Source organism: Danio rerio, chromosome 25, assembly GCF_052040795.2.
Source record: "Danio rerio strain M-AB ecotype USA chromosome 25, GRCz13ab, whole genome shotgun sequence".
Taxonomy (NCBI): Eukaryota; Metazoa; Chordata; class Actinopteri; order Cypriniformes; family Danionidae; genus Danio; species Danio rerio.
Window position 1 is genome coordinate 40136922 of NC_141045.1, and position 5579 is coordinate 40142500.

A 5579-nucleotide genomic window follows, 5' to 3' on the forward strand; every position below is an offset into this window, starting at 1 on the left:
CATCCGCTTTATAATCTCATCAACACACCAACATATAGAACAAAACCAATTTAATAAATCACAGAAGGGAATAAATGATACTTAAATGACTGAAGAGCAAAAACAAAAGCGCAGCATGACACAGTCGTGAAGAAGTGAAAGTGTTGTGAGGAGCTTAATATAATCTGAGAGCTTAGAGTTGTGTTCGTGATCCTCTTTTCTTCTGCTGAAGCTTTACATTACAGCCATAAAGAAGAGCTCATGACCTCAGAACACAGCCGAGAGATGATGGAGCAGAGGATGAGCAGTGTTCCTCCCCACAGCCCACTGTAGAGGAGTGCAGAACAGCTATAGTGTGAACAGATGACAGCGTTTCCCATTCCCTTCATTGATTTGGGGTTTAATAGATTCTGTTTAATGGTTTAATCCGTGTGGTGTGTTCTAGAGAGTGTGTGTGTGTGTGTGTGTGTGTGTGTGTGTGTGCGCCAGATCAAGTCTGCAGAAGTCAGGTATAGTGTAACTGCATCAAGTGACTCCCAGTACACCTGTGTGCCTCACATTGCTTTCTTCTTATGTAAAATACCCCCCACCTCCACCACTACCACACACACACACACACACACACACACACACACACACACACACACACACACACACGCACGCTTTTGAATACATGGTTAGTAGGGACTCTGTATATTTGTGTGTGCGCGCGCGCATGTGTGTGTATCCTCCAGCTGAAGGTGGAGACCGGAGGAGGACCGGCTCGCAGTGAGGCGGAGCAGCGGGAGTGTAAACACACACACACTCACACACACGCGCACACACACATCAGGGTCCCCGAGCTGCTCTGCTTCAGTCTGCCGGTTCATGAGCTCCGAACAGCGGATTACCCGAGCACTCCTCCAGCCTCCTCCGCGCGCGACACCCGAGCACAGCGCGTGACACGACAACAACAAGAAGACAACACACACACACACGCTCATTCACCTGCTGAACACACACACACGGCCAGCCTGACAGGTGAGTCTCATCCGCGCGCGCCTGTTTGTCTGTAACACTGTGATCTGGTGTGTGTTGTGTATGCGTGATGATGATGATGATGATGATGAAGACTGTTTAATTGATCTGCTGATTGACCTGTCTCTGATGAAGCTTCAGGAAGTCTTGCAGTAGATGTGAGAGCGGAACAGGCTCATGGAGACTCTCGGTGGCTCCTGTGGAATCTCTTTGTTCAGTTTTAATGATCAATCATGCTGTGTGTGTGTGTGTGTGTGTGTGTGTGTGTGCAGAGCTGCTTGACTAATGTGTGATTGTACGAGTCTTCATGCAGATAATCCATTATCTTCATCCTGCTGGACTTCAAAAGCGTCATGAGTGACAAAACAGACTGTCTGTTCATTGTGTTGAGGGACCCGTGTGTGTTTCTGTGTGTGTGTGTGTGTCTGTGTGAAGATGCGGTATGGGCACACATGTGTTCCTGCAGTAATATTGAATAAATGAAAGCTCTTTTCGCTCAAACATTATTATCATCATGAGGTGTTTGATCTCTGTAGTGTGTCAGTTTGGGTTCAGCAATGGAAGAGTTCATGAACACTGAAGCGCTGAGGATGAGGAGGAGGATGAGGATGATGATGAGGATGAGGTTTCTGGAATTTTGAGAATATTGTCAATTGTGCGTTAACTCATTCTGCAGGTTGACAGTAATAAGGTGTGTGTGTGTGTGTGTGTATTTGGCCATGAGTGAATGTGTGCATGCAAGTGTGTGCATAAGTGTGTGAATGTGTATGCATGAATGTATGTGTGTTTGTGTGCATGAATGTGTGTGTGTGTGTGTGTGTGTGTTTGTGTGCATGAATGTGTGTGTGTGTTTGTGTGCATGAATGTGTGTGTGTGTGTGTGTTTGTGTGTGTTTGTGCGCATGAATGTATGTGTGTGTGTGTGCATGAATGTGTGTGTGTGTATGTATGTGGATACATATGCATGTATCCACATACACACAAACTTAGCACGCACACACACACACATTGATGCACACACAAACACACATTCATGCACACAAACACACACATACATTCATGGGCACACACAAACATAAACACACACATGCACACATTCATGGACACAAACACACATGCAGTTTGTGTCCATGAATGTGTGCATGTGTGTGTTTATGTTTGTGTGTGCCCATGAATGTATGTGTGTGTTTGTGTGCATGAATGTGTGTGTGTGTGTATGCGCATGAATGTGTGTTTGTGTGTGCATCAATGTGTGTGTGTGTGCGTGCTAAGTTTGTGTGTATGTGGATACATGCATGTATATGTGTGTATACATGCATGTGTGTGTGCGCATAAATGTATGTGTGTTTGTGTCCATGAATATGTGCACATGTGTGTTTGTGTGTGCACATGAATGTGTGTTCGTGTGAATGAATGTGTGTGTGTGTGTGTGTGTGTGTGTGTGTGTGTGTGTGTGTGTGTGTGTGTGTGTATGTGCATGAATGTATGTGTTTGTGTGTGTGTGTGTGCATAAATGTATGAGTGTGTTTGCGTGTGCCTAAGAGTGTGTGTGCATGCATGCATGCATAAGTGTGTGTGCATAAGTGTGTTTGTACATGTATATGTATGTGTGTGTGCATTAACATGTATGTGTGTATATGCGTGTCAATTTGTGTGTGTGTGTGTGTGTGTGTGCGCGCGTCTGCATGAATGCATGTGTGTACATGTGTCTGTATATGTCCAGTTGTGTGTTAGTGTGTGTGTGTACATATGTGTGCATTAGTGTATGTCTATTTGTGCTTCAGTGTGTGTGTGTGTGTGTGTGCATAAGTGTCTTTGTACATGTATGGTTATGTGTATGTATGTGTGTGTCCATTAGTGTGTGCATTAGTGTGTGTGTGTGTGTACATGTATGTTCATGTGCATGTCCTCCCCCACCAGCGCGGGGTCAGAGGTCAGCGGGGGCAGGTGTGGTGTGCTGAGATGGGGGGGGGGGGGGGGGGGGTGTTTATAAGTCAGGATCAATGTACAGCTCATCCAGGGGGAATCCAGTGTGTGTGTGTGTGCGCTTCAGAGTATCTCACGCAATCCACAGCATCATTCACTCAAGAATGTGGGAATTACACTGAGGTTGAGTGTGTGTGTGTGTGTGTGTGTGTGTGTGGGATCCGTGTTTTGGGACACTATCAGCATTCGTAACACATCTCCGTGCGTGCTCTCACACAGGTCCAGTGAGGAGGAAGAAATGAGCCTAATTAAAGTGAAAAGCAGGATGCTGAAGCGCCAGGATAAATGGTGTGAGAGAGCTTAAGGGGCGATGCGAGAGAAAAGATGAGGGAAGAAAGGCTGCCAGACAAACAGATCTGTGTGTGTGTGTGAGAGTGTGTGTGTGAGAGTGTGTGTGTGAGTAAAATCCTCCTGGGAAACACGCCTGCGCTGCCAAAGCGGCGTCCAGCTCCTTTCTGTTTGCTCTTCATCACTCTCCTCCTCCTCTCTCTCTCTCGCTGTGTGACTTCAGATTCATGTGCTGATGAGCTGCCAAAGGTGGAGCGCGGCTCTTTTAGCTGTCGGATCTCCATCTCAGAGGTGCTAAAATCAGGATTTCCCATCGCCCTGAATCAATGAGGCTGTGTTCACTGGAGAAATCCCACATCCACAGTCATTTACATGCAGAAAACAGACACACAGCGCTCGGGGGGACAGTTAGAGAGGAACTATAGGAGGATCAGCGGCTCCAGTGATGTTAGTTTGAGGAGTGCGTCCAGCACAGTTATCTGATATAGTCCAGACAAAACCCTTCAGCTTTCAGTGCTTTGAGGGAAATGTGGTGTATTCTGAACATAAGAGGTTACTGTGGCTCACACTATGCATCTTGGAGTTTATTTTAGGCTAAATCTCAATATAAACACCTGTTTTACTAGAAAAATGTCTTGTGGAACTGGAGATGTCTGTAGATCTGCCGCTTCAGACTGAGGGATGAGTTTGTTTCCACATCTAGGCTGATTGCTGGGTTATGCATTGCATTGGCAATGGTATGAACCGTTATAGGGGTGCTCAAATGTGTATTTATATTATATTCATCCATTTTCTTCAGCTTAGTCCCTTTATTAATCAGGAGTTACCACAGTGGAATGAACCGCCAACTATTCCAGCATATGTTTTACACACCAGATGCCCTTCCAGCTGCAACCCATTTCTGGGAAACACCCATACACACTCATTCACACTCTTACACTACGGCCAGTGTAGTTGATCAGTTCCCCTATAGCGCATGTGTTTGGACTGTGGGGGAAACCGGAGCACCCGGAGGAAACCCACACCAACACGGGGAGAACATGCAAACTCCACACAGAAACACCAACTGACCCAGCCGAGACTCGAACCAGAGACCTTCTTGCTGTGAGGCGATGGTGCTACCCTGTTTATGGTATAGTCATTCATTTTCTTTTTGGATTGGTCCCTTTATTAATCCACGGTGGAATGAACCGCCAACTATTTCAGCATATGTTTTACATAGCAAATACCCTTCCAGCTGCAACCCACTACTAGGAAACACCCATACAAACCGGAGCACCCGGAGGAAACCCACGACATCATGGGGAGAACATGCAAACTCCACATAGTAACACCAACTGACCCAGCTGAGGCTCGAACCAGAGACCTTCTTGCTGTTAGGCAATCGTGCTACCCACTGCGCCACTGTGACGCGCCTATTTATGTTATATTTTCTTTCTTTATTAATCAGGGGTCGCCACAGTGGAATGAACCGCCAACTATTCAAGCATATGTTTTACACATGCAGTGCATGCCCTTCCAGCTGCAACCCAGTACTGGGAAACATCCATACTAGACCCAGAGGAAATTCACACCAACGTGGGGAGAACATGCAAACTCCACACAGAAACACCAACTGACCCAGCCGGGACTCGACCCAGTGACCTTCTTGCTCTGAGGCCACAGTGCTGACCACTGAGCCACCGCATTATTTTCTATTTAATTGAATTATTAATGTTATTATTTAAGAAGCATCACATCAGAGCAAACTATCTCTCCCTGTTAAAGGACTGAGCAGCCATACATGTTCTGACGTCCATCAGGGGGATCAAGTGTTAATTAGAGAGGTCAACCCCTCCCTGTAGGTCACGCCCTGACTACACCACTCAATCTGCATCAGCCCTATAGTGACCATGAGCTCCACCTAGTGCTTTCACTAGTGTTCCTCTAATCTGCGCTGATGCACACACTACACAGCAGAGAGTTACAGCTGTGTGCATGCATTCAGAAGCTGTCCAATAAGCAGCAAGTGTCATATTGAACATGCATTATTGTTGGTGTTTCCTGCATCTTTAATTCAGAGCGCTGCTGTTTTTCTGCAGAATGAAGAAGCCTGTGTGATGTGTGCATCTGTGTGGACCCGGCTCACACCACTGAAAACCATGACCGCTGAAATACATGCTTTCATTCATAATTGATCACGGCTGCAGCAACAGCGCATGTATTCCTGCAGTGATCTCACAGCTGGCATTGCCTCATTGCTGTGTGAACTGACCCTCTACACGACTGGGCTGCACTTTGGCGGACAGAACAAGAGTGGGTTATCCTCTG

At 46.4% G+C, this 5579-nt stretch overlaps 1 protein-coding gene across 2 annotated transcripts in view; it reads left to right on the top strand.

Moving 5' to 3' along the window:
- The first annotated feature begins 744 nt into the window (after window positions 1-744).
- Window positions 745-5579, top strand: part of slc1a2b (solute carrier family 1 member 2b) — a 41013-nt gene continuing 36178 nt past the window's right edge. Inside the window, 1 exon segment of one of the 2 annotated variants that reach the window (NM_199979.3) lies at window positions 745-999. The gene's annotated coding sequence lies outside the window, so the exon portion shown is untranslated. 2 annotated transcript variants of the gene reach the window in all.